The 24350-nt window shown below is 38.0% G+C and overlaps 1 protein-coding gene across 3 annotated transcripts in view; it reads right to left on the bottom strand.

Moving 5' to 3' along the window:
- The window catches only part of LOC126185128 (uncharacterized), a 41646-nt gene extending 33986 nt beyond the window's left edge, over positions 1 to 7660 (bottom strand). The window contains exon 1 of one of the 3 annotated variants that reach the window (XM_049927953.1): positions 7537 to 7660. The gene's annotated coding sequence lies outside the window, so the exon portion shown is untranslated. Of the gene's footprint in view, positions 1 to 7071; positions 7229 to 7290; positions 7316 to 7536 lie in introns of those variants that run through there. The other 2 variants (XM_049927951.1, XM_049927952.1) reach the window with 2 other exon arrangements.
- Between the last annotated feature and the right edge of the window lie 16690 nt (positions 7661 to 24350).

The raw sequence follows: 24350 nt of genomic DNA, 5'->3' as shown, positions 1-24350 counted from the left end.
ACAAACTACCTACACTTATGGAGAGTGCGATAGATTGTTTCATATAAGCATATCCATAAAGAATTTTCTATGTTTTTAATTTCTGGCCATGTTACATTAGCTATTTACAACCCAACAGTCCATCTGACACTGAAGCATCACCGCATTTGACCCATTTGTTATCCTAATACACATAACAATAATTCACTATTCAGTGTACTAGATAACTCTAGCTTTTTTTTAAATCTGAAAATGATATTAGTATCATACATTCAGGGCCATACTGAAAAACAGAGCAAACAATGTATTGGAGGGAAATTGTTCACAGTTAATGATTAATGTATGCTCATGTAATTTCAATGTGAGGTAAAGCAAAGACCAGGCTTCATTTGATCAATGGATCACCTAATGACCTATACTGGCATACAGCTCAGCTTCAATAAATTCTCATCAGGTTTGACTTACACAAAATATGCAGCCATGGCAGAAATATTTAACAGTTTCAAGTAACAGACACTACAAATAACGTATGAAAAACCTACTTGTGAAACTACAAGAAAGAATTTAGGAATATCATTCGGCCCTGTAGATACCGTTCCCCAAAGGGCTGCCAAGATAACATTATACTAATAAGAAATTGCATTTGTAATAATTATTACCATATTCAGTCTGTGAGTGGAAAACAAACCTTAATCTATAGTGTTCTAATAAGTGTCCACAGCCATATAGTGATCTGCATGGGTTCTAACATGTGTGTCACTGTAGACCACAAGGCCTGGAGATCAATCTTTCATTAAATATGTTTATAACAGAAGCATGATTTATCTCTCTGTTGGTCACAAGACATATGAAATATCTGCTTCATCCAATATACTGTCTTGCAAACAAACATACAACATAGGGTGTAAGAAGCTTTTCTTCTTTTAAAAAAACCACCTCTGATAGCAGTAGTCATGGAAAGGGTCTCAATCCCCAAAGCTAGCATAATAATATGTGGAGACACGAAGTCAACACAGATGTTGAGGGTGAAATTAGTTGTAACTTAAAATAATTGAAATAATACGAAGTTGCGTGTGTAAGGCTTTTCAGTTATTTTAAAAACAGTGTGATCGCCTCACAACACACCATGTGTTCACTGCAAAATTAGTAGTAACTACTTAAACTTTTTGAACACTTTCAGTGTGGCACAAATGGTAAACACTGCAACGATGATTTTAAGAAGTTACGTTTCAATTTTAAATCAAGTATTTACAGACACTGACAGGGAAAACTGTAAAGTATTTATAAGAGATCACGGCATTTCAAATTATTACTGTCAGATGATAGAGCTAAAGACACGCTCAATGAAACCCACAAAACTGCAGGCCTACAAAAGGATCTCCTCAGATCTTAAGATACATACTTTTTTCTAGATATTGGCAAATAAAACCTGGGGTGAAATGTATACAAAAAGCAATCTAGATGCTACGTCCTCTAAATTTTACACATTAGGTAAACCAATTTTTCAGATGACACTTCCGAAAGTAGACATTTCTACTGCTGCAGATAGGAAAACAGATGGGTAACTGCAGGTTTTAGAAAGTTCTCACAGACACTTAAATTTCTCAGTTCCTTGTAAAAGCAGTGCACTAACCCACAGACCCTCGAACACTATCAAAGATGTAATTTCCTAGACTTTCCCGGCGATTCTGTGACATCTCGAATCGGGTGTACTGGCGGTGGTCTGCGTTTTTCTAACAATATTTCCATGTCATACCTCAGCGTCTTCATCAGTTGCTTCCTGTGACTGTTACAGGAAGCACCTGATGAAGACACCGAGGTACGATGTCGAAATACTGTGTTAGAAAAACGTAGACCACCGCCAGTACACACAATTCAATGAGATGTCACTATCACAGATATTTAAATAAATAGAAGTGGGTACCGCTTGTTGTAATAAAAAAAACGTTCAATGATAAGTTAATATATGAAACTTCCTGGCAGATTAAAACTGTGTGCCCGACTGAGACTCGAACTCGGGACCTTTGCCTTTCGCGGGCAAGTGCTCTACCATCTGAGCTACCGAAGCACGATTCACGCCCGGTCCTCACAGCTTTACTTCTGCCGTACCTCGTCTCCTACCTTCCAAACTCATTCTGGTCAAGTTAATATATAATTCAGAAAATAAAAGCAAAGTGGTATGAGAGGTTATAAAACGTGAAGTTGGAGAGGGCAGATACAGGGATAATAGTATATAAATCAGAAATGGGGACAGAATAACAGAGTCCTCAGAAATTTGCAACTTTTGTAAATGATTATTTCTTTGGTATTGCAAAGAAGTTGCAGAAAAATCAATCTAAAACGCATGTAGCACTACAAAGACTTACACAACAAGCACAATCATGTTTCCCACAACAGAGCTTGAAGTTACAAATACAACACAACAATTAAAAAAAAAAACTGTTCTCAAAGCATGCATACAAGACCAATAAACAAACATAATAAATGTATCTTTTAGTTTGGGCATTTCTTCCCTAAAATAACTAAAGCAAGCATGAGTGTGAAGAGAACTGGAACCTAATGGCCACATTCACTGCTGTCTTCATTCTTAAAAATAATTGAAACAATCATGAAAGACGACCTCCTTAATGAAGTACAGTTTACTTTCAGAAGTGGAAGAAGTACAATAAAAGCCACTGCAGAATTTACAAAGATGGGAAACAGGATGCAAAAGGTGGAGAACGTTCACCCATCCACTAATGTAAATGTTTGGTAAAACAATAATCAGACAAGATACATAAATCACATTCCACAGAAGCAAGACACGGAAAAAAAGTTCTCTTTGCTGATGACAGAAACATCATAGCCACTGATACGACATCAGAACGCCTGTTAGAGAAAGTGGATGAAATGCTTAATGATGTTTACAATTGGGCAGTATGTAATAAATTAATGCACAACAAAAAGAAAAACAGTATGCATTTAAGCATAAGGAGAGGAACCAACTCTTGTCACATTAAGGATAGAAAATAAACTTGTAGGTTGTGTAGCAAACAACAAAGTTTTTAGGGATGGACATTGATTGTCAGCTATTATAGTATGTACAAAGATACTGGCAAACAGTATATCATTAACATATTATGCTTCTAGGGTGTTAGCATCAGATGGTAACAGCCAATGTTGTGACATATTATGCCTACATATACTCAGTTCTTAGCTATGGGATTCTTTTCTGGGGATCCTTACTGCAACAAGTGAGTATGTACACCAATCTGTGGGGCATATCAGACAAAATATTACTAAATACTACACTAATAGTTCTATTCCTAATCATGGAACAAGACCTAGTTTGGAGCTAAAAAAAAGAGGCAGTGCACCAGCGCATAAAATTGAGTAACAAATTGTCGAAGGTAGTGGAAAAGATTAATAAAACACATTTGCTTAAAAAGGCAGCTAAAATGTCCTTCACAAGTAATGCATATTACACAATTCAAGATTACTTAGAGGACCCAGAGTAGTGGCTGGTAATGAATGGTGACACTACAGTACCTTGTCACATTTCAATACAGGGTTAGGGTTTACTGCTTTCACAAGGATCATATGTGAAGCTGTATAAAGCATAACGGTTATGTCTGCCAAATGAGGCAATGCAGCTGTTAGGATGCTGACCTCATATTGATGAGGATGGAGCTGCTCTCTCCAGCCATTCTGATTAGGGTTTTATGTGATTTTCCTATATCCCTATGTCCAAATGCCACGATGGTTCCTTAAACTAGGCCACTAGGCCACTGTCATACACCTGTCCTATTCCCATATGCTACCAGCCTATCCTCTTACAGCATGTTATATATGTTGTGTGTTATATTTTCCTCTGCTCATTGACACTGTATTACCTCGACAAATCCTGTATCATTGTGAGATGATCCCTGGATGAATAAAAAACTAATTTGCAGACATACATCAACAACTTGCATGGGAGAAATCACAAAGGGAATTCCATCAAATGAAATAATTGATTACCTGCTCTTCCTTCTTATAGTGAATTGCATAATATTTAATTTGAAATAGGAAACAAAACCAATTTTTTGTTAATCAGAAAAGTGTTCCAAATATGTACAAACCAAAGAACTATTAAAATGACTACTAAAATCTCAAATCCTCTACTTTTTAAGATGATGGGTGGTTGATGATGGAAATGTATCTGGGTCTGAAGAGCAGTTTATATATCATAAAACAAAGCACTGTGAACTGAACAATTTTGTAAATATGTCATATTGAGTAACAGTGAAATGGAACTGTCTTTACCATAGGAATTGTACAAGGTATGTGGCAACTATACTAGATTTCCATACCCTTCCTTGTTGAACTTCTCACAAGCTATTCCACTTTCTTCAGGGGCCAGAGAGAGTAGTTATGTGCCTGCAAGTTGTGAATATATATATATATATATATATATATATATATATATATATATTTAAAAAGAAAGATGATGAGACTTACCCAACAAAAGCGCTGGCAGGTCGATAGACACACAAATAAACACAAACATACACACAAAACTCTAGCTTTCGCAACCAACGGTTGCCTCGTCAGGAAAGAGGGAAGGAGAAGGAAAGACAAAAGGATTGGGTTTTAAGGGAGAGGGTAAGGAGTCATTCCAATCCCGGGAGCGGAAAGACTTACCTTAGGGGGAAAAAAGGACAGGTTTACACTCGCACACACACACATATCCATCCACACATACACAGACACTGCTTGTGTCTGTGTATGTGTGGATGGATATGTGTGTGTGTGCGAGTGTAAACCTGTCCTTTTTTCCCCCTAAGGTAAGTCTTTCCGCTCCCGGGATTGGAATGACTCCTTACCCTCTCCCTTAAAACCCAATCCTTTTGTCTTTCCTTCTCCTTCCCTCTTTCCTGACGAGGCAACCGTTGGTTGCGAAAGCTAGAGTTTTGTGTGTATGTTTGTGTTTATTTGTGTGTCTATCGACCTGCCAGCGCTTTTGTTGGGTAAGTCTCATCATCTTTCTTTTTAAATATATTTTTCCCACGTGGAATGTTTCCCTCTATTATATTCATATATATATATATATATATATATATATATATGTGTGTGTGTGTGTGTGTGTGTGTGTGTGTGTGTGTGTGTGTGTGTGTGTGTGTAACAGGTCTGATTGTGCCTGTCTGTGGCTCAGCATCTCCTCTCTATTGTGGGTAGCAGTCTATCCTTTTCATAATATTGCCACCTTTAAGAAAGAATACCTTCATTGCCGAAAAACAGGCTGTAAGGAAAATATGTGGTGCTTGAAAATAAATAGAAAAAGTTTTTCTTTGATAATTCCTCCCGTGCCATGGAAAAATCTCTATTATAATGTATAAAAGGTGGTGGTTACTCACATCTGTAGGTCATCTTTTTTATTTTTAAAAGGAAAAAGCAAGAATGTTGTCAATGATCAGTCTGTGTACAAAATATTTTGTGATGTGAATATAAAAGACTCAGTCCACATCATTACTAATTATTGTGCAAATGGCCCATGAAAATTAAACTAACTAGCTCTCACCTCTTTAAGGAAAGTACTCCCCAACAATTCTCTCTTAATTTTACAGTATACTTTTCTTGGGGGCATTTTTTCCTGATACAATACTTCATTTGTACAATTTTTTTATAAGTTACTTTATAATGATAAACAGATTCCTGTGGAAAGCCTGAAGACTGTCCTGCATAATTCTAACTTGTTCTCATCAACTTCAGTCACCTGCTCAGCCTGCATGAAGGGAAAATTATCACAACACACAACATAAAGCAACTGTTAGTCACTGTGGAATATGATATGTTTAGGGGACAGATTTACACAAAATTATTTTTGTCTTAATATTTGTGGGAGAGGGCTACGCCAAAGTACACCACTACAGAGGGAATGGTTCGCATGGACATCAATCATCTCTGTCTCGAACACACAATATTAATTAAAGCAGCACTTCAAAAATACCACGAAGTTATAAACTCTGTTCTTAACAAAAACTGGATTTTAGCATTAATTTCTTTCCCCAAAGCATGGAGAATACAGGATATAATTTTTTTGTAACTGTAGCAGAAATTATATTTTAGTGAATCCAAAATAAAGATTGGTATTTTTCACTTATGTGTTGATACACAAGCTGTCAAGGATGAACTTCTCAATACATCTACCTCTAGATGGGCAAACTACAAATCACATGCAAGTGCCCAGCACTCTGGTTAAGCTAAATAAATAACAGTACAAGAAGGAAATATATATATCTCAAACACTACAAATCACATGTAAGTGCCCAGCAGAGGATTCATCAAACCACCTCCAAACTAGTTCTCCAATCTCGAATAGCAAGTGGAAAAATTTAACTATATCTTTCTGCATGACCTCTGATTTCCCTGTTTTATTATGGTGTATGTTTCTCCCTATGCAGGTAGCCATCAACAAAATATCTTCACATTTGGGACAGAAAGTTGGTGATTGACATTCCGTAAGTAAATTCTGCCAATTTTCAGAGCATCTGAAATTGTAAATGTATATTGGCGTATGTAATATCGCTCTAAACAACGATCAAAGGATGGACGAATAAATAAAAGTACAAATTGTGAGTTTTCATTTATTACTGTTACTGCTACGACAGGATGTCATCTTCATCGTCTTTACAAGGGAAGTCCAAGTTTATATATAAGCTGGGCAGTATGGTAATTAAGCGTCAACTGCGCCGGTTAAAAGGGGAAACGGAATAATTTTTTTTTCTTCGTGTTATTACAGAACTCACGACCAACGCCATTTTCGTGAGTATGAAAGACAACACAGGAATGATAATTCATGTCTACCATATAAAAAGCATAAAGTATTAATGAGTTAACCCACGGCCAAACAGAATTTCATGGGTACGACGAACACTTAACATTCTGATCATCTCATTTATATTGGATACGATGATATACACATTTTAACAGTGCTAATACTCGAACTTTCTTCATAGTTTTATGAAACACGAAGATTGCGCATACAGGAGACTGGCTTTCAAAGCTACAGCTTACTAAACTGATACCGCGCCACAAACAGTTGTATTAAATGCAGCCATACTACGTATTTACATTTAGTTACACGTCATCCAAACGTAGCAAAACCAGCGACATCCACGGCAACGTCATTCCCGAAGCTAACAACTACTATAACACAAAACCTTGAAGATTTGCTAATAGGAATTTTTCAGTGATAACAAGGGAGCTATTTCGAAGCAAACTGTTAGCACTCAGAACCTCAACCACATAATTATTTAGTCACATGAAAAAACAGTAGCAATGTAAAATAACCTTGAGTAATGGTGGCCATTCCAAAATGCACGCACATATGTACACACACACACCCACACCCTCTCTCTCTCTCGAAATATAATGTACATGCGGTCGTGCAAAACGTTTTATTCAATTAAAGTACTGTTTTTTTTACTCTCATTTAACATTTTATGAAAGTAATCAACAATCTTCCACAAAATCTGATTCTTAATAGGGTAGTATACAAACAGTAGTCAAAAATTTTTAAACCCAACCTTTTCTTACCTACGTAACTCTTCAACTGCGACGAATACCTTGTTTAACTTCAACTAATTCTGCGTTATTTCGACGATACGAAAACCTATCAAAGCCGCTAGCTCTACCATTAATGTCGCCTGCCTTCTACACGATCTTTGCCGTGTTGGCATATGACGACAGAACGAAGTAAAGATCAGAAAACGGAGAGACAAACTGCATGGAAATGAGCAAAGAACAAAAACCCAAGGTAGTCGAATAATGCCTAGATTTGAGGAGAATTTCAGACTGCTTTACAAGACGAAATACATAATTATCTTATCGAAATTAGGAAAGTTTGCACTAGATTTAAAAAAAAAAATTATATATATTATTACATGCGTCCTCTTTATGAACACTTCATTATTGGTCAAATTCATTATTCTGATATCTCTGAACTACTCAATCAAGTTCTGTAATGGTCTGATTTCTTTACTATTTACGCATTGCGGAGAAGATGAGCGGCAGGAATGTTGAAAAACAGGGAGGAGATTACAGACAAAAAAAAAATGAATTGATAAGGTTCAGGAAATCAAATGTTACAGTGATACATTTAAATTGAGGAAAATAAATCTTTAACAAGCTGCAAGGAAATATAAACTCAGTTATTAGGCAAATCTCACTTTCTCCCACACTGATAATGTGAATCAGTGTGTAAATACATATTGAACCTTCAAAAAATGTATTAAAGAATGAACTAAATATTTAAGTAAGAAATGTACAGCACATTTACCATTTGGGTTAACATGTCGCCACCGGAATAGAAATGGGAAAGAAGCTATGGCAGTTGAAATTCTAAGGGTTTTGAAATCATGTCTTGTTGCAGCAGCAGTCATGCCACACACAGATGGTGTCAGGTCACCTGCAGCAGAGGCCAGATCACACACAGCAGAGGCCAGGTCACATACAGAGGAGACCGGGACATCTCCAGCTGTAGACCTTACAATGGCAGCAGAGGATCCTGCAGACAGCAATGGAGGACCCTGCGTCAGTAGCAGAGGAACCTTCATCAGCAGCAGAGGATCCTGCATCAGTACCAGAGTACACTTCATTGGCAGTAGAGGACAATTCACCAGTAGTGAGAAACCTTTCGCTGCCAGCTGCTCTGGCAACTAGAGATCAGACACCAGCGACAGTAGAAGGATACCTTTCACTGGCAGCAGTCGATCCACTCTCACCAGTAGCTGCTGCAGAGAGCATTACAATACAGACAAAGGAAATACAAACAGGGTGCAGAAAACCCATTGTGCTTAAGGGCTTTTGCCACCTCACCTCAAAACAACATCAGTTATTAGACAGCAAAGTGTGAATACAGCTCTACCACTCTCTGTCATAGAGGTTTCCATATTTTAAGCTATAATATCCAGAATCTGAGAAATAACCCTTTTGAATCTAAAGTTACAGTTTACCATATGTTTATCATGGAGCACCAATACAGGGATTCTGAATCAGGTATCATGAACATTAATCAATGTAATTTGGCTTTTCAGATTTTTAAGAAGGACGCCAAAAGTGGTGGAGTTTGTATTTTTCTTAAATCTAACATGGAAAGGAAAATTTGGTGTGAGGCAGAAGCATTGAGTATTGGAACGAATTTTGAAACTGCTGCCGTTCAGTTGCATGGGAAACTAATTAACATAATAATTATTGCGGTACATGGAGAACCTAGTAGATACATAGACTCCTACTCCTCTCTGCTGGACATTATATTTATTGAAGAAAGCACCATAATTGTCTGTTGAGAGTTTAATATAAACCTCGTGAATGATTCTGCATTAAGGGAGCTGTTTCTTAATGTACTGCAGAGTGTCAAGATCTTTCCTCTTACAAACAACCCCACAAGAATAACAAATGGAAATAGATATGTCTTACAGACAACACATTTTCAAATGTCGACACCACAGAGATAGAAATTATTAATACTGACTTATGGCTACTTGATCATAATGACCTCTTCCTTACAGTTCCAGCAGTATTTCATGAGAGAAAGGGCAGTATGTCTTTCGTATAGAAAAGACTTTTCTGCAGGAAATTGTATTAGTTTTGTCGTTAATCTAAGTAGTGAATCTTGTTTAGTTATGCTTATATTCTTAGGTACTAACATTGCTTTTTCTTCAACATTCATGTCCAATTTTGAAATGTGTTTTCAAAGCAATTGAGTAAAGTCCATTCATGTTGGATAATTAAATCTAGTTTCTGGATTACATCAGGCATTAAGATTTTCTGTAGGACTTCAGAAATGTTCAGTTAACAAATGAAAAGATCCACAGGTCTTCAATTTATAGAACAGATAAAGACTTATAAGAAATATATCACAGGTAACAAAACAGCCAAAACAACTTAGAAACAAGAGCATAATAAGAATTTTGGTCAATAAATCAATATCTGTCTTAGATATTGTACCGAATGGAACAAGTAAGATACATGAAGGAAAGGAAATAACACTTAAAGACGTTGATGATATCAAAATTGGCAAAAGAGACCAGCCAGATTACATAAATGATTACTTCATAAATGTTTCCCACACACTTAGCTTAGATTTCGCAAATCAAGACAGACTTAGGTATCGTACATCTGCATACAGCGTGAGGTTAGTTCCAGTTAGTGAAGTAAGAAGGAGTAAAAGTGATTAAAAGCCTGCACTGCAAAAGGTTAGTGGGGTGTGGATGATGAACGAGAGTCATAATTGGTAATCATTCACAAACTGCAGAACCCTTTGCTCTCAACTGTTAATATAGCACTCAGTGAGCATGTGTTTGTCAACAGATTAAAAATATCGAAAGTGATACCTTTATTCAAGAGTGGTAGTAGGCATAAGATTAGAAGCTGTCGACCCATTTCACTCCTCTCAACATTCTCTAAAGTAACTGAAACGGCCACAGTCTTCTGAATAATTGCCACCATGTCTTTCGAACAGGTAGCAGCACAGAAAGAGTGGTAAATCCTCTGAGCACTATGTGACTTAACTTCTGAGGTCATCAGTCCCCTAGGACTTAGAACTACTTAAACCCAACTAACCTAAGGACATCATACACATCCATGCCCGAGGCAGGATTCTAACCTGCGACCATAGCAGTCGCGCGGTTCCAGACTGTAGCGCCTACAACCGCTCGGTCACCCTGGCCGGCGAAAGAGTGGTAAGTGCTTACATAGACGAACCAGATAGAAACCTGGATAACAACAATCTTGTTGTAGGAGTTAATTTAGATCTTTCTAAATCTTTCGATACCGCTAGTCATAAAATTCTTTGAGATAAGCGGGAAACAATGGGGATAAAGGGGATTGAAAACAAATGGTTTCAGTCATATTTGCAAAATAGATCTCGGGTTATGGAACTCACATCAACTCATTCTAATCATAAAATCAGATTAGTACCTCATACAAACAAAGTCGTAATAGGTGTACCACAGTATAGTATGTTACGTACCCTTTTGTTCTTTATTTACTTACATGACATACTCATCTCAGAAGCTGCAGCCAAGATCATATTGTTTGCAACTGATGCTTGAGAACTAGCAAACGATGTTAAGAAATCTCTGTACACAATAACTGATTAAGTCTTCAAGTTCTTGTATTCAGTGTTAACATGCTGACCCTTATTGAGAAAGAAACAAATTACATTCAGTTTGGAAAGATGAATCAAAACCAAGGTCTCCAACTAGTACTGGGTGGAAACGAGAAGGATGCACAAAACTTTTAGAGATGTATGTTGAGCAAGAGTTAAATTACAAAGACCATATAACTAAACTCTTGCAGAGACCTAGTTCTGCATGTTTTACTTTGAGAATTATTTCTAAAGTTTACTCCTGACGTGGGTCTATAATGGTTTATTTTGGCTGCTTCCAGTCACTTGTAGATCATGGAATTGTTTTTTGGGGTAAAACCGATAACCAATTCAGTGAAATTTATACATTACAGGAAAGGGCTATTCGAATCTTGTCACTCAGCTCTGCTAGGTCTCACTGGAAGCCCACATTTAAAGAGTTCTTACACAAATGTTGATGAGAAGAGCTAGACTTCATGAACAGCAAACAAATCGTGATTACCTTAGTCATAATAGAAACACTAGCCCTTCATTTACTGTTGCGTTCTTCTGATACTCTTAACTGACGTTCCATCTATACTGTGTTAGTGCATGTAGTGGTACAGGGCGCCCTCCACCACGAACCAAATGGTGGCTTGCGGAGTATCTATGTACATGCAGATGTAGATGAATTTGCAAAAGAATGTTTGTGCTATTTGTTTTATGTTTCCTGTGTTTCAGATGCTGTGTAATACCCTCCTCAGAGCAGGCATTTGGTGCTACATTGATTGTGACAGATATAATGTCAGCGATTTTTCGTGTGTTTTACTATTCAGCAGTCTTATATAATGTTATTATTTCATTTTATTTTATTTTTTGGCGGTGTTTTACATCAAAATTTTATGTCCTAGTTATGTCACTGATTTACTTATCGTGTATGTTGCAGTTGCAATGTAGACTCTGTATTTGTCATTTTCCTTCCAACCATGTACTGAGCGAGGTGACTTTGACAGTCTTCATAAAGTGGACTCGCATTTGGGAAGAGTGGAGTTCATTCCCTCTCAGGTCACACAGGTTTGGGTTTCCCACAGTTTTGTTAAGTTGCTAAGGTGAATGGTGGAGTAGTGCTTTGATTAGGCCATGTCTCACTTAGTGCCAAATTCTCCCCATATCCTCTCCTACTTTGTTTATTTTCTATATATATGTAGAGGGTGTAACAAAAATGTACAGCACAAATAGCAGGACACATTCCTCACATGTAGATGAAGAAATTATGTTATATGAGTATTGAAACACTTTGCTTTTGTGTTCCAACTCATTTTCTCCAACTCATAAATTATGTGAAAACCCATACAAACAGAATGCACCAGCATACCCATGCAACTCTTTCTCGAAGGTGTATACCTCCCGTGTGCATTGATACATGCATCAATGTGTCACATAGTGAATGTCGCATGGGTTGATGTATCCCTGGAGTATGTATATGGTTCAGCAGCCTTCCATAATACTGGCACAGAGAATCTGAGCATCTCATTCAGGGGTTCCATACACAAGAGCTTTCAAATGCCACAACAAGTAAACTCCAGTGGGCTTAGGTCGAGAGAGCGTGTAAGGCCATGCAGTTGGTCCATCTCTACCCATCCATCTGTCACCGAAAGTGTTATTTAGAAGCCAAGAGACATTAATACTAAAAGGCGGGGTGCTCCATCATGCATGAAGTACATGTTTTGTCATACAGCTAGAGGCATGTCTTTTCACATATCTGGTAAAATATATAGCTGGTGCTCATGTAACACCCGCCAGTCATGTGGTCAACATTCAGTGTTGCAGCTACATGTCTTGTACTGATTCTAGGGTTGTCGTCAACTTCATCACGAATTGCCACCTACTGATGCAGTGTCCTCGTCCGTCTAGGCCTCCACCGGTTGCGAGTATCAGGCATTTAGAACCAAGTACCCTAAGTCGACAATCAGTGGCTTCAAACACTTTCCTGTCTGGTCACCTTCACAGCAGAAACCTCTCCTGGTACAAACGTCGAGCGCCACCACCATTCCCATCATTCAATCTATACATCAAATGGGCATCTGACATCTCTGCATATGTGTACACGGCCATTTCACGAGCCAAGTCAGTGATTAATTCTACGTAGTAATTCGTGTGGCAGCAATGGTCGCACTCACCGCTGGAACAGTTGATGTTACCTGTAAACAAGCTATGACGTATGTCTCATGGCAACAGGGACATGTAAAACAACACACTGGCAGTGCACACGTAACCCGAGGTCATAAAGAGTGCGTGTTCTTCACGATTCTATCGCTCTGTTCTTGAGTGTTTCTCATAATTAATGAGTTGAAGAAAATGAGTTTAACCATGGAAACAAAGAGTTTTAAGACTCATGTTCATATAACATAATGTGTTCATCTTTGTGTGAGCAATTTATCCTGCAGTTTGTGCCATACATTTTTGTTACACTGTGATATTATTTCTGTACTGTATCTGACATTTCCGACAATGTTGTACTGAATGGTCTAAAGATGAATGAATAAATAACGAAATAGAAGAAAAATAAAATACTAGATTTTCTGCTAAGCAACAGGAAACCAAATTACAGTACCACAACACCAGCTAGCTCTAACCTGGACAAAGTGCTTCGAATCTATTGGATTCAGGGATAAAAAGTGATTAATGAGGCAGATATTCTGGAAGAAAGAGATTGTTACAACAAAATGTTGTCGTTGAACATCTAAAAGCATGGCAAACAAAATTAGTCACTTTGGTAATTTGTTCACTGGTGGACTGCAAGCAAAGCTCCTCACTGTGAGCCTACCAGCACTGAAGATGTTAGATGGCAACGAAGGCATACAAGCATCTCTCTAAAAAACTTAATAGAATACAAACTCACAGTTACTAGCGAAAGGGTGGCCTAGAAGTAGGTGTTGGCCCACGTCCCTTCTCTGGTCTTTGCTGTCGTCTGATGACGGTTCTGGAAGAGGATTCCCGCTCTCAAGCCATCCTCTGCAATCTCTCGAAGTTTGTCAGTATCTTTCTATTACACTACATTCACTGATGAGCGAAAAAATTATGACTACCTGTTTAATTATGTGTTGGTACATCTTTGAAACGTAATACATTTGTGATTCTGCGTGGTATGAATTCTAAAAGTGCTTGATAGGTTTGTAGATGTCTGTGGTACCAGATTTCTACGTACAGGTCAGACAGTTAGAATAAATTACGCGTCGATGGTTTGTTGGCACAAAATTATTGCCTGGATGTGCCATATGTGTTGCATTGGATTCAGTTCAGACGATTTTGGTGGCCAAGACATCAACATCAGTTCACTATCACGCTCCTCAAATTACTGTAGCATGATTATGGCCATGTGACACGAGCAGTTATCCAACTGGAAGATGCATTCACTGTCAGGGAAGACACCGTGCTTGAAGGACACAAGTGGTCCACAAGAATTCTCATGTAGTGCTCAGCTCTCTTGTACCTTAGATTACCACCACATATCCTACGGGAGCCCAGGTGACTGTCCATCATAGTACAACACTGCGCCCACTGCCCTGTGTCCGTGGTACGTTGCATGTTTCAAGCAGTCATTTCACTGGATGACTGTGTATCCTGACATGACCATGGATCTGGTGTAACAATAAACGTGACTCATCCAATCAGGCAATATGTTTCAATACATACACGGTATAACCTCAACGATCCTGAGCTTTCTGCATTCGTCATTGATGATGTCGTCCACTCAACATGGGAACACATAGGGGTCTTCTGCTATGGAACCTCATGTTCGACTGTGTGTGCTGATGAAAGTGATTTGAAAGGTTTGAGACTGGACTAGCATTGGACTGTATTGTCAGATCTGCTACAGATTTCCGTCTACCCTACTTTCCAGACTGAGCAAGCCTTCAATCTCCAAATTCTGTGATAAAGTGTGGACAGAAAGCATTTTCCAGAAAGCATACGACACAGTGCCCCATAGCAGACTATTATGAAGGTAGGAGCATATGGAATAGGTTCAAATATTGAGTGGCTCATAGACTTCTTAAGTAATAGAACCCAATGCGTTGTCCTTAACGGCGAGTGTTCATCAGAGACAATGGAACGTGGGGATGTGTTATAGAACTGCTCTTATTGCCTATACACATAAATGATCTGACCGACAGGTTGAGCAGCAATCAGTGGCTGTCTACTGATGGTGCCATGGTGGAGGGGAAGCTGTCGCCGTTGAGTGACCATAGGATGATAAGAGATAACTTAGATAACATTTCTAATTGTGTGATGAACGGCAGCTTGTTCTAAATGTAGAAAAATGTAAGTTAACACAGATAATTTGTAAAAACAATCCCATAATGTTAAGAGTACAGCATTAGTAGTGTGCTGCTTGACACTGTCACGTTCATTCAGTATCTAGGATAAAGCTGCAAATTGAGATGAAATGAAACAAAACTGTAAGGACTGTCGTAGGGAAAGTGAATGATCGACTTAGGTTTGTTGGGAGAATTTTAGGAAAGTGTGGCTCATCTGTAGGGGGAGATCGCATATGGAACACTGGTATGACACATTCTTCAGTTCTGCTCGATTGCTTAGAATCCCTGTCAGGTCAGATTAAAGGAAGGCATCCAGGCATGGGCGTACCCAGCGAGGGTACGCAACTGCCCCCCCCCCCCCCCCCTAGAAGACATTCGCAGTTTTTTACTAGTTTACTGTTTTATTTAATAAGAAATGATGCATGTTTTCTCAGATTGTACAAGTGCATTCTTGTATTTAAAATGTTTATTAAGAGCAGTTTTTCACTGGTTTACTGTTTTATTTAATAACAAGTGCTGTATGTTGTCTCGAGTCCTTGTTTCCTGAGACTAGTATGACCTGCCCTTCCCCCCCCCCCCCCCTCCCCCTAGTTTAGATCTTGGGTACGCCCTTGCATCGAGGCAGTTTTAAAGTGCAGTACTAGAATTGTTACAGGGGGTTCGATTATCACAGGAGTATTACAGATACTTGTGAACTCAAATGGGAATCTCTGAAGGGATTCGCGAAACTCTATGGAGAAAATTTACAGAACCAGCATTTGAAGTTGACTGCAGAATAGTTCTACTACAGCCATCGTAAATTTCGCATACGGACCACAGAGACAAGATAAAAGAAGTTAGTTATCATGTAGAAGAATATAGATAGTCGCTTTCCCCTCGCTCTGTTTGCGAGTGGAACAGGGAAGGAAATGATTATTAATGATACAAGGTAACTTCCGACATGCTCTATATGGTGGCTTGTGGCGTATGTATATAGACATAGATGTAGATATACATTAACTTGTCGCTTTCTCGTGGTTTCCCTGTCCTTGGACCAGCTTCCATAGATGATCATGGCAGTAGTATGCAAGACACTTATCCTAGGCGCTGAGCCATAACAATCGCGATATTTCTATTATATACTGCATCGGTATTCATAAGATTGATATTCTGTATACGATTCTGTTGCAGAAAATGCCACGAACATACAAAAAAAGCCGCTGGTTGTTGTCCCTATACCAACTACACTGATGATATGTTGGAGAATGCGCCTACAGAAATTCGTGGTAAGAAAATTTCAGCTCGTGCAGCAGCAAACCAAAAATACGGTATTCACTGAAAAACCCTCATGAACTAGTTACATGGGAAACAATGCACAGATTGGTGGACAAACTGTGTTTAGTAAAGAAGAGGAAGGTATGTTTGCTGTACATGCTGTGACGATGTGTGATGTTTCCCACTTTCATTGCTCGATTTACGGTTTATTGTAAAACCTTATCTTGACAGAGGTGGACAAAGAGTGTTGTTATCTTTTCAAGAAAACTTGCCAGGCAGAGAATGGTCTAAGTCTTTTTCTGGCACGCCACAGTGACAAAATAAGTAGCAGGTTGGCCCAAAACATTTATTTTTTATTTATTTATTGAGTCCTTTGATCACATGTAGTACAGTGTACTGGGTGATATTGGACTTATTACGAAGTTCAAAATGATACATCACTAGGGCTAGAGCAGCTGTTTATGAAGTGACAGTCAATGAATGTTTTGATGGCTGGTTAAGGGAGCTAGAAGGCATTCATCCATCACATCTATGGAATTATGATGAAACGAACTCTGTAGATGATCCAGGGACCAAAAGAGTTATTACCAAACGTGGTGCCATATATCCAAAAAGTATTTGCGACACATATAAGGCATGTACGTATCTATGATGTGTGGTAATGCTGAAGGAACACTAGCATCTCCATAGCGGGTCAACGGGAGCGTCCGACGACAACTGCAATCGCAACCAACTTATAAACTCAGCGCCGTGATGACGTCACACATACCACAATCCGTACGTCACGGGTCAAAGCAGACGGGTGGGATTGGACACTTCCGTTGACCGGTAACCGGTGCTTTATAAACGCTTCCCACATAACTTAAATTTCGCAAATCAGGGCAAACGTAGATATTGTACATCTGTATGCAGCATGACATTAGTTCCAACTAGTGAGCATGAAGTAGTAAAAGTGATTAGAAGCCTGAGATGTGAAATGTCAGCAGGTATGAGTGATGTACCAGTGTAATAATTCCTACTCTTCACAAATTGCAAAGCCCTTTCTTTACAGTTGTTAATTTATTGTTCAGTGAATGAATGTTCCCCAGTAGATTAAAACATTGAAAGTGATACCTTTATTCACGAGTGTTAGCAGGCATAAAGTTGAATGTTATCGATCCATTTCACTTCTCATTCTCTAAAGTAACTGAATCGATCAGTCTTCTGAATAATAATCACCACCATAGTTTCCGAACAGGCAAACGTACAGAAAGAGTGGTAAGTGTTTACATAGATAAAACAGCTAGAAACCTAGATAACGACAATAGTGTTGTAGGAGTTAACTTAGATCTTTCTAAATCTTTCGATACTGGCAGTACTGAAATTCTTTCAGATAAGCTGGAAGCAATGGGGATAAAAGGGATAGAAAAGAAGTAGTTTCAGTCATATATGCAAAATAGATCACAGGTTGTCGAACTCACATCAGCTCATTGTAACTATAAAATCAGATTAGTTTTCTGAAGCAAAGAAAGTCGAGTTAGGTGTACTGAAGACTAATATGTTAGACTCCCCCTTCTCTTCCTTATTTACAGCATATAATGTATATGGGAGGAAGTGCAGAAAGCGGCCTGAGTTATTTTCAGTGCTCAGTAATTTTGTATTTATTTATGTATGTATAATGATATTTTCAGAGCTGCAGATGGTGGCAGAAATTTATTTTCAATATATTTAATGATGATGTAATTTTTTTCTTGGTGTATAATAGCTTATTTGCATAAAGTTCAGCAGGAAATTTTTCTGAAAGAAAGTTAAGAAAGAAAGAGTAAAATTTTGAATCAGCAATATTTGTAACAGTAACTTGCTTAATGATTAAAACAGATTTTGAAAAAAAGATATCAGTAGTAGTGCCAATTTTGGGTACTATTAAAGTGTTGAAAGACAGTTAATTCACTTTTTACAGAAAAGACTAAGATGAAGTTGTGCCTACAGTAAAGTTTGAAAAAAAATTGGAAAAGAAATAGTTGAAGAAGTTCTTTGAAGAAATTTTTGCTTTTGAATCTGAGAGTGAAGCTTTGATAAATATTATTTATTAGGAATAAATGTGTGTGTTAGGGTAGAATGTAAATACTAAGGATGGACGCTTAGACGTACTGTATATTGCAGATACAAAAAAGATGACTGAACCAGATATGGTACCGAGAGAGAACCCGATGTTGAGACAAAGCTGGACACTGTGTCCCAGTGACGAGCCTTTATATGATCCAGGTGTTAGTGTTTGTCATCCATACCCATTTGTTTCGTCTGCGAAAGTCGTCGAAATCCCCAATTTGTTGTCAGAACAGTTTTAAGTTTAGAGATGACCCCCACATCACTGTATAAGGTTTAGGAAAGGACACCATTCGTAGTGCCTGAATTATATTTCAGTAAAGTTTTTGCACGCTACTTAAGGGACGAAATATAATTATTGTTTCTGGTTGAATATTACTCATATGTGCAAAATGTAAAAGTTTTGTAAATTTAAATTGAGAGAAAATGTTGTAGCATTGGATTGTGGGAGAAAAGAATTGAAAATTTTTTTCTATAAGAATTTACTGTGTGCCATCAAGCCCTAGCCATTGACTATTTGATGTAACTGTATATAATGTTATAATGTAATCTTAGCTATTTTGTTTATTTGTGAAAGACTTCAGTTCAAAATAGATTTTAGTAAGAACTGTTTAGATTTGACAGTGTCAGTGTAGCTTTTGAAATCTTTCATAACTAGCAAGTGTTTAGTAAAAACCGTAAAACGTACTCGGGAGAAATTTTAGGTTCTTAAGAGGGTGCGTAACACCGTGAGTCAATACGCAATAGCATTTTATTGCAGTAAGCTACTTTGAAGTGCGGGCTTGTAGCTTTGTAGTTGTTGGCGGTGGCAATATACAGCCACTGGTATCTCAGTGACTCACTCGCACCTGTCGCTAGCCTAGCCGTGGGAAGTGGTACCTGTTTCAATTCAAGCAACAGAATATTCAAGCCCCTAAGAATCTAAATAAACTATATTAAATATTATTCAATTTAGTTTAAAGTCAATATACTGACCTTATTAAAAAGAAGATTGAGAGTTGGAGAAAATTACCTAAAACACCCCAAACTGACACTGGTAGGATTAGTTAGTCAGGGTTCGTAACAGTTTGTCTTTTAGTATCATGTGGAATCATTACTGAAGCTTAGAGCATGTTAGGTCAATTTGTTTAGAGTTTCATAAATAAAAATGTTAACTATTTGGCATTTTTTGTAATATAAAATTCAGGAAAGATCAGTATTTATTTAATGTGTTGTTGTGTGAGAAAATAAGAATGAGTGAGTGTGTGTATGTGTGACATATGAAAAAATTCAATATTATCTCATGTTACACCATTATGTAACTGTGTTGTGGGGAAGTTGTGTTTTACCCACATTGCTGATGACGTATGTTTAAGTGTAGTTGCTTTTGTAAGGAGGCAGCCAGAATAGCCGTTTGCAGAGTAATAAGTGTCTAAACTTATTAAGAGTTTAGTTTTCCTTCCGTTTGGTTTTGTTAAACATTATATTAATATTTGCATATTGAAATGATGTAAATGCAACTGGGAATAGTGATTGGTGTAGGACAGTTTTGGCGAGAGAATAATCTCGAAGGATAGTTGTGATTGGCTGGTCATTTTCATCAACCAATCGGAGTTAAGTAGTTCCCGCGCACTGCTAAGTAGTTTTAGTGGGAGAGAAGCAGACTGAACAGGAGTCGCTGGCTAGGTCATGGTGGACGTGTCCGTCTACATTATGAGTACTGGTTTCTCGCCTCCGGATGGTATTGCTGTGGAAGCAGTTGCATTTATGGACAGATTGTGAAAATCTGATCTTTGTGAAGTGATCTGTTGGATAGATAAACGCGTGTGAACTTTCGTGGCATGTTTCATACCCGTTTATGGAATAGTTGGTGTGCAGTTTCCTTATTAAAAATCCACTGAAAAGGACCGAATGTGAAACTCGTATTTGTAGCAGAGTAATGACTCTAAATCGCGTAATAAATTGGGTCAGACTTAAGTGCATGTCTGGCTGCCTTGCGTGTGTACTGAGTTTTCTGAACTGTGAGCTGAGGACAGTGATATTGTTCGTTAACTAAATATAGGCTGATGGCAAGTGTTTATTTTGAACCTAAAAAAATAAAAGAACTCGTTTGCTGAATTTTGACAATTTTCTAGAGAGATAATCACCCTCCACCCGAAATTTGTTATAAGGGATTACAGGATAGCTTGCTACCAGTGTTTACATGGACTTTGCAAACATAAGTATTGGCGGTGTTTTTCTTAAATGCTGCTTTTAACATCGTCTGGACAGTATCTACATATGCAGAGAAACAGGCTGGTGATCGGATGCCGTACTGAGGTAGGTGGAACTTTGCTAGCGCACTGTACAACGAGAGACAGTGATCATTACAAGTACGTCACCTGACTAAACTCGTCACGCTGCAAGTTTTCCAATTGTAGCCCTAAAAATGTTCAGTACACTGGACCAAGAAATGCAGTCTCTGCCGATAGGACTGTTCAAAAGGACAATTGAACAAGACTTGAAAGAACACCCATTATATTCTATTGGAGAATTTTTCAATATTGACCAAAGCGTATGGACAAAATAATATTGTCGTAGTATGTTATATCTGCCCATATTGTGAATAATTTTCTGTATGTTGTTTAAAATTGTAAGCAAGTCTTATATATGACGCAGTCTGTCCAGTCACGACTGGTAAATGACACAGACCTAGTAATAATAAAATATTAATTATTTCTATCCCTGTTGTGTCCATATTTGAAAATGTGTTGTCCGTAAGACCTTTCTTTCCACTTGTTATTCTTGTGGAGCTATTTGTAAGAGGAAACATGTTGATGCTCTGCAATACATTGAAAAGCAGCTCTCTTGATGTAGAATCATTCACAAGGTATATATTAAAATTCCTACAGACAATTATAGTGGATTTTTCAGTGAACACAATGTCTGTCAGACTCCAGTTTGTTAATGAAGGAGTCTATGTACCCACTATGTGCTCTGTATACTACAATAATTATCAAGTTAATCAGCTCCCCATGCAATTGAACAGCAGCAGCTTCAAAATGCTTTCCAATAGTCAATGCTTCTTCTTCAAACCTCATTTTCTATTCCACAGTAGATTCAAGAAAAGTATGTCATGTTTGGCATCATTCCTGAAAATCTGACTAGCCAAATTATAACGATTATTGTTAATAATACCTATTTCAGAATCCCTGTCCCATGCTCCATGATACGTTGTTGTGGTCTTCAGTCCTGAGAGTGGTTTGATGCAGCTCTCCATGCTACTCTATCCTGTGCAAGCTTCTTCATCTCCCAGTACTTACTGCAACCTACATCCTTCTGAATCTGCTTAGTGTATTCACGTCTTGGTCTCCCTCTACGATTTTTACCCTCCACGCTGCCCTCCAGTGGGAAATTTGTGATCCCCTGGTGCCTCAGAACATGTCCTACCAACTGGTCCGTTCTTCTTGTCAAGTTGTGTCACAAATTCCTCTTGTCCCCAATTCTATTCAATACCTCCTCATTAGTTATGTGATCTACCCATCTAATCTTCAGCATTTTTCTGTAGCACCACATTTTGAAAGCTTCTATTCTCTTCTTGTCTAAACTATTTATCGTCCACGTTTCACTTCCATACATGGCTACACTCCATACAAATACTGTCAGAAACAACTTCCTGACACCATTAATATTGACATTGTTAACTGCAGCTTCAGGTTCAAAGGGTTTATTTCTCAAACTCTGGATATTGTAGCTTAAAATATGGAAAGCTCTAGGGTAGTGTGTGCTACAGCTGCACTCACACTTAGCTGTCAAATAGCTGATGCTGTTTTGAAGTAGGGTGCGAAAAATCCTTCAGTACTATGGGTCTTCTGCACTTTGACTGTCCTCTGCAGCAGCTACTGGTGAGGGTGGATCAATTGCTGCCAGTGGAAGGTCTCCTCCTACTGTTGCTGGTTTCTAATCTCTAGCTGCTGGAGTAGGCAGCTGCAAAGGATCTCCCAGTGCCTATGAACTGTGCTCTGCTGCCTATGAAGTGCCCTCCAATGCAGATGAGAGTTCCCCTGCTAGTGATGCTGGGTCCTCTGGTGCCAATGTAAGGTCTGCTGCTGGAGATGTCCCGGCCTCTTCTGTAAGTGACCTGGCCTCTGCTGTGGATGATCTTGACCTCTGCTGCAGGTGATCTGACATCATGTGTGTGTGACCTGACCTCAGTTGCAACACTACAGGATTTCTAAACCCTTAGAATTTTTCCCATTTTTATCCTATTGGCAACAAGTTAACCCAAATGGTAAATGTGCGGTACACTCCTTTGGGATCATTACTTAAATATGTAGCTCTTTCTTTAAAAAATATTTTTGAAGTGTCAGTGAGTATGAACACAGTGATTGTGTTTCCGTGATGTCTGTGTATAGCGTTCTGTGTTTATTGTTTCGGAGCCTTAGATTCCAGTGCCTTGTAGCTACATAATACAATGTGACAGAAAGTGAGACTTAATAATAATTCAGTTTATATTTCATGTTCACTACTTGGGACTTGTTAAATTTATCTTCCTGGATTTAAATGTATCACCATAACATTTCATTTCCTGAATCTTATCTACCCATCTTTTTTGTTTTTTTTTAATTATTATTATTATTTTTTTTAATCTCCTCTGTTTTTCAAAATTCATACCCGCCATCTTCTCCACATTGCGTAAATAGGTAGAGAGATCAAACCATTACAGAACTTGATTGAATAGTTCAGAGATATTGGAACAATGAATATGATAGTTGACCAATAATTTAGTGCGGCTAAAGAGAATTTTTTTTAAATTTAGAACTTGACTGAATAGTCCAGAAGTATTTAAATAACAAATTTTACAAATAATTTAGTGGACCTAAAGAGGGTGCATAAATATTAAAAAAATATTGTGAATCCTTTCTCGATTTCGATAAGGTAATTATGTATTTCATCTTGTAACAGAATCTAAAACTCTCCTCAAAACTAGGCATTATTCTACTACCTTGGGTATTTGTTCTTTGGTGATTTCGACGCAGTTGGTCTCTGTCTTCTGATCTTCACTGCTGTCTTTCGTCATAAGCCGACACGGCAAAGATAGTGTCAAACGCAGGCGACATTTGAGTTAGTGAGCGGCCTTGATAGCATTTAATATGCTTGAAATAATGCAATAAGTAGTTGAAGTTAGACAAGAGATTCGTCGCAGCTGAAGAATTACGTAGGTGAGAAAATTTAAATCTATAATTTTTTTAGGGCTGTTTGTGTAATAATGTATTTGAAAATCAGGCTTGGGGTGAACATTGTTGAATATTTTCATAAAATGACAAATGTGAGTAAGACAAAGAGTTCTTTAATTGAATGAGATGTTTTGTACGAATGCATGTAAATAATATTTCGTGCGCGTGTGTGTGTGTGTGTGTGTGTGTGTGTGTGTGTGTGTGTGTGTGTGTGTGTGTGTTCGTGCATGCACATTTTGTAATGGCCACCATTACCACGAGGTAATTGCTACTGATCTTTTTAATGGAACTAATTAATTGTATGTTTGAGCATCTCGTGGCTAACATTTTGCTTCAAAATAGCTCCGTTGTTATTACTGAAAAATTCCTGTTAGCAATTTTTTATATAACTATGAAGCGAGTTGAAAAAAGTGCGAGTACTATCACTGT

This window comes from Schistocerca cancellata, chromosome 4, assembly GCF_023864275.1.
Source record: "Schistocerca cancellata isolate TAMUIC-IGC-003103 chromosome 4, iqSchCanc2.1, whole genome shotgun sequence".
NCBI lineage: Eukaryota > Metazoa > Arthropoda > Insecta > Orthoptera > Acrididae > Schistocerca > Schistocerca cancellata.
This window is presented reverse-complemented; position numbering and strand designations above follow the sequence as displayed.